Genomic DNA, 6465 nt, shown 5'->3' on the forward strand with positions numbered 1-6465 from the left:
TAAAACTCAGCTTCCTCAAACTCTGTACTAAACATACTCATGCTTTTCTGTTAACTAGGCTTTTTCATAATTTGGAACATATTTTCTTTGCACATTATAAATAAAAGTATAGCACGTTACCTTATATATATGAGAACGCATGGTACAACCCCTACAATACGTCCTTTGAATGTCATCTTCAATGTTGCAGAAATACAGATATTTATCAACATAACTCAATGTTACGGTTTCTATATAACATATAAAAATATTAATATACATAATATACACATACACCGTAACCAACATATCAGCATTATCTCTTAATAAGAAACCCTCCCTATATCTAAAGATTATCTATAAATTAACTAATTTAACATTAGTTCAAAGTCTTAATAGAAACTTTCAAATTATATTTAAAGTGATAAATCACAAAGTGTAAGTACAGTGGAAATAAAATTTTGCCAAAATTCTAATTCAATATAATGACATATAATTTTACATCTTCTTCATTTTAAACATTATGTGATAATGCTAGTTTATCTAATCAGTAAACCAGTATAGGAACTTTAGGAAGTTCATGATTAACCAGCCTCCTTATCAGGAAACAAAAAACAAATTTATAAAAAAAATGTGCATTTGAACTATAACTAACACTAATAAAATTAGGAAAATGACATGTAATGGTTTTTTAACTAAAAAATCATTTAAATATGGGCAAAGATGCACTTTGGTTGTATGAAGTTGAGTTTTTATATAGAAATGCTTCTGAGTCAATAATTCCTGTGCTTTTGTTTGTTTGTTTGTTTGTTTTTTGAAACAGCATCTCACTCTGTTGTCCCTGGCTAGAGTGCCCTGGCATCAGCATAGCTCACAGCAACCTTAAACTCCTGGGCTCAAGTGATCCTCTTGTCTCAGTATCCCAAATAGCTGGGACTAGAGGTATGAGCACACACCTGGGTAGTTTTTCTATTTTGGGTAGATATTGGGCTTTACTCTTGCTTAGGCTGGTCTCCAGTTCGAGAGCTCAATGGATCCTTCCGCCGTAGCCTCCCAGAGTGCTGGGATTACAGCCGTGAGCCACCACACTCAGCCTCCGTTGAGTTCTTTTTAAGGATAGGAAAACAGTATTAAAACATCAGTTTTCACTATGAGAATCTTGAGAATACGGATATTGGCAATCAAATGTATAAATTAAAATAAAGAACCTGTAATTTGTAAGGTTTTATTTTAAATCCTTTCATACCTCCTGGAGGCAGGAACTGTATTTCTCATTCACACTATGAAGTGAAGATACTTTTTTCATTTCCAGACATGAGCACAGTCAGTTCTACAGCCTTAGCCATGGCTTGAAAGTGAACATGAAACACAAAAACTCAGCAGGAAAGTAAGTGTGGTTTGCCTTTCCCACGAACCTGAACTATAACCTCGCTGGGATAAAAGAAAAACACTTAACAAACCAGTCCTGTCTCAGCCTACAAATAATTAGATTATTTGCTCAACTTTATAGATCACCACATGAGAACAAAATGCTAAATTCCCAGTCATTGTCACCACCAAGGAGAATAAACTATTAGCCTGATGTAGATCAGATTTACACACACACCAGATGCCCCAAGACTTGAGACTTGCCTAACAATGAAATACCCACGAGTTCCTATACTTCGTTGTGGCCCAAACAAGAGACACAAGGGCTCTCTTGACTGGGCGGTAGGGCAGCACAGGGGTCTGAGACCACAGACAGGTCCCTGCGCCCAGTGATGGAAGAGAAATGACTCAAGCCACACGTTAGAGAAGATACTTTTGGACTAACAGACTTGGCCAAAAATCAGAATTAAAAGGTATAATCAGAAGAACGAAAGGAAAGGAAAAAGGAAAAGGAAAACGGGAAAGGGGAAAGGAAAAACAGAGACAGTCAGAAAAAATAAATTCTAATACTGCTTGGAGTTCACGACAGGACTGGGGGTGGCGGGGAAGATGTTTCTGAACTGAAAGGATTCACAAAGTTGGCTCTGGCCAAGGGGGGTTACTTTGGTCATGTTGGTAGGACAATTTTCAAAATTGTCAAGTGCTATTTAAAAACAATTATATATGTGACTTTAATGGAGATAAATATAAAGAAAGAAAATACAGAAGATGTGCTAAATTGAGATATTCCGCCCAGCATAAAACTTGTTCCACAGCACAGAAACGGTGTTTCCAGAGGCCACCAGGAAGGAAAAACTGGCTGCTGTTCTATAGGACAAGCAAATAATAACCTTTGAGGTTACCTTTTCTATTAGACAGAAATCATTCACATCTTGGCCATATACAAAACCTAGAAGTTAACGGGCAATTACACAAAATCTAGACCCTAAACAATAATAAATTTTTAAAAAATAGATACATTTCTTTAAACAAGTCACACTTGGGTGAACCTGCTGTACAATGGCCTTCCTGACCAAAGACCTGAAATGCAATATTGTCTTCATTTTATTTTCAAGTTTTAAGAAGTTTCATCAACACATATAAGAGTGATTTAAAAATTATTTCTTTCTCCCACCTGATTTAACCATGGAAGCTCCTACTTTGGTCTGCTGTGAGCCTTCTATTCACAATGTTCTTGAAAAAAATAGCATATCTGCTAACACAGAAATGAAGAAATGTTACAAATGATTGTTCTTAAAAGATCACATCTACTTGGAAATCACATTCTTTTCTACTCTTAAACCATAAGTCTCTGTATTTCGCTAGGAAACTATGTATTCTTTATGACACAAGAGAATGGCTATGTCCAGGAAAATTCTCAAAAATAAAGATTTACATTCTTTTACATATTTCAATTCCCTATAGGAAAAAAGTAAATAAATGAAATCCTTTTAACTAACAATAAGAGTTCACTGTTATAAGAACTAGCCACTTATTTCTCCAATACTAAAATATATGCATTTTATTGGTACAATAAATTTCATCCTGAAAAAGAACATAACACATACAAATAAGACATTAACAAAAACTTTTCTTTTTCTTCTTTTTTCTTTGGAATCCTTTCTTTTGACCATCAGATAAATAAGAGGAAAGTAGGATAGTCACACCACGTGCTTTAGCTGCTATTAATTAGTTGTCGTCAAGAAGGTCTAATGCAGAGTAGAAATTAAATCTATTTCCTGAAATAGGAACAATAGTTTAAGTATTGTTTTCAGTAAAGCATATTATAATTGTTCCCTTTGTAACTGTTTCTACATAAGGCAAGCACATTGTAATTATGAATAATGTAATTATATATCATTATCTAAATTGCATATGCTTCAGCCTTGTCCCAGAAAGTAGATTCCGTGTGGATCTTTATTCATCATATCCAAGAATTAGTCATTGTATATTCACCTTAATCAATAGTGCAGTTGGTGATTGTTGAATGCTTATCAACAATAAGTTTGCAAAAAACAAAGAACATACACAGAAATAGAACTTATCTAAGGATGAGAGGCAGGAAGACGTATAATTGCAGCAGTGGGGAAAACTTGACTTTGAAGGTCAAAAGATATTTCAGTTCAGTGAAGAACCAGGCAGGGAGTCTTTGTAGATATTCAAGCCAAGGAAGGAAGCATTGTTAAAGCATGAAAAGGGAACTTTTTTGCCACTTGGATAAGCAGAAAAAAAAGCGAGAAGTGGGAATTACTCTGTACCAGGGATTGGAACGCTAAGTTCAAGAATAAAACCAATGCAACAAAATCCAAACAAAGGGACACAATAGAACACTCGGGAAATGAAATTGGATTTCTGAACTGGGCTTTAAGACCCTGCTATGAACTACATGCTACATTAAGAGATAAATGCTACCAATTCTGTACATTTTCAGAGAGTCCCATAAACTCTGGACAATGTACCAAATTGACTCACAACATGGCCCCATAAAGGAAAAGTTACCTTTAGAAAAAAGCTTTCTGAAAATCCTGTAGAATTTAATGAAGATAACTACCTCCTTCCAAACAAATCTGTAGGAGTTAGAGCTGTGCATTGTTTAGAAGCATGGAGAGAGAGCCTGAAAATGGACTTAATCCAAACCTCTAACACAGTAGTAATTTCCACTAAACCAAAGCCTTCCACAAATTGTTCTCAGCTATCAGGCAGGAGCTGTAACCTGAACACAGCACCTTCCTTCACAGCTCTCATTTAACCCATCAATCCACAGTATCAGCCTTTGATTTGCAAAGTAAGAAGGGGTGGCAGAGTCCAAAAAGTAGAATTGGGATGTGACGGGAAGAAAAAGGAGACTGTGATGCTGGGTGGTGTATACGCTAGAGGATGCTCTCCATTTCATTCTCTGTGGTTACTTTTGTCTCATTGCAGAGATGTGATTACCTGTATCTCCCCCAGTGTAACAATAGGTGTGTCTGTTGACCATGAAAATATCCCAACTTAAGTTTAAAGCTAGTGCTAGTGTTTGGCACTGTGGTCTCCGTGGACTCTGGAGACTGTGTCCTAGGATCTGAAGGAGCTTTTCCTTTCTTGGGCTATGGCACTTGAGCAACTTCCATCTAGTTTGCCATCTAAACTGCCTAGAAGAGCTGGTTGGAGCCTTTTCCTGGCCACATTATCATTTATTTCTTGATGTTAATTTAATTTCCAGCCATTATCAAATGATAAAATGTACTTCCAGGCTGGGCACAGTGGCATACCTGTAATCCTAGCACTTTGGGAGACCAGGCGAGTGCATGAAACTAAGAGTATGAGACCAATCTGAGCAATACAGTGAGACCCCCATTTCTATAAAAAAATAGAAAAATCATCTCAGCATGGTGGCAGGTGCCAGTAGGTCTTGCTGCTCAGGAGGCTGGACAAGAGGGTCATTCGAGTCCAGGAGTTTCAAGTTGCCATGAACTATGATGCTGCCATTGCACTCTGCACCCCAGAAAGAGAGCAACACCTTATCTCAAAACCAACAAAAACATGTATACTTCTGTCACAATAGCCATTGTTGGAGACCAGCCCCAAATTATTCTGTGAGTTCCCTCCCAGTGGCTGGTGAAGATGAGAGGATGAGGGAAAAATGAAAAGTCAAAACACTAAGAGAAAGTTTTTTCAAAAGCAGCTGGGTTGGGAGTCTGTGCACCTCCAAAGTGTGAGGACCAGTGGACAGCCCCTTGCTCCAGACTAGCTCCATTTTTATTGCATTCCCCATTGCTTTAATCATCAGTCTAATGGCTAACCCTCACATCATGGTTCTTGCTGGGCTTGCATTTTCTAACTGAACTATTTCTTTATCTAACTATGTTAATTAGACTGATTTACCCTTTACTGTTATTACTCTAAGGTATTTATGATCCTCACACAAACAGAGCACGGGACAAGGAACACAGTCCAGGAGCAGGATGTCAAAGCACACCCCAATTAGGCCATGTACACAAACCTCAGGAGTGGCAGTTAACACTCAAGAAGCCTTGTGCTCAGACAGACTAATACTTCTAACCATACCAAGAAAGGAGATATTTTTGTCCTTATCTAGTCTTGAGAGACCCTTTCTGTCTTTAAGTTTAAATGTTCTGCATTCCCTAACTCCCCCAAAGCACTCACTGTCCCTGAGAGGGCAGCCCCACCCAGGGGAGCTTTGCCTGCTCAGTGACCTCGCAGAGAAGTTGCACTGTGAAGGGAGTGCATGGAAGTTCCAGTAACATAGCCTCCTCCGCCTTAAAGGGGGCCAGGCTTCCAGGCACTGCATTTTGCACCAGATTTTGCATTTCTCTGATCCATTTCTCTCCTGTCTCTGTTCCCTTTTCCCCATCATTTATAATCACTTTCATAATTCAATTTCTAACCTACTTACAACAAACAATTGAATATTGGTTTTAAGATTATTAAGTCATTATTACTAGCAATGTTAGTGCATCAAGCTATGACTCTTCCCTTAAGTACCAATATGTGCAGCCCCAATCCATTCCATCTGAATGGGAGCCAGAAAATATGCTTTGGCTAATTGTGTAGGTTGCTGACATTAAAATGATTGCTTAACATACTTTTTATGAAACTCTGTCCATCTTGCTGTGGAAATATTTCCATTAATATTCAATGGTATGCAGGATGGTGAGACAGAGAGATGAAGGATTTGGGCTGTCCCTATGTTCATAAGTGGACATATGAATATAATTTCATAAACTTTGTGCTGTGAGAACTACCTGATATCCAAACCCGTGCTTACAACCTTGACTTTCTGCAAATCATTTTCCCCAGTTCTGCTAAAATGATCTCCCTACAATATACATCTAACCATGACACTCCTATGCTTAAAACACTCTCACAGTTCTCATATATCTGCAGAGCAATGGCCAAGCAAATTAGCATCATTCTTATGAAGAGAGGCCTACCAACCTTGCTTTCCCAGGGTGTTTCTCATTATTTCTTACCTTGCATTATAGAGTCATGGGAAAATTATAATTTATTCTTTATTTTATGCTTTTGCCCAGGCTGTGAATCTTTGCTTGACCAAACTTCTTATTCTTTGATGGTTTA

The 6465-nt window shown here is 37.7% G+C and overlaps 1 protein-coding gene across 1 annotated transcript in view; it reads left to right on the top strand.

The window, feature by feature from the left end:
- GRIK1 (glutamate ionotropic receptor kainate type subunit 1) overlaps window positions 1-6465 on the top strand; it is a 380233-nt gene that overhangs the window by 315374 nt on the left and 58394 nt on the right. The gene's annotated exons all lie outside the window — the stretch shown is intronic.

This window comes from Otolemur garnettii, unplaced genomic scaffold, assembly GCF_000181295.1.
Source record: "Otolemur garnettii isolate 467f Iridium unplaced genomic scaffold, OtoGar3 scaffold00111, whole genome shotgun sequence".
In the NCBI taxonomy this organism is placed as follows: Eukaryota; Metazoa; Chordata; class Mammalia; order Primates; family Galagidae; genus Otolemur; species Otolemur garnettii.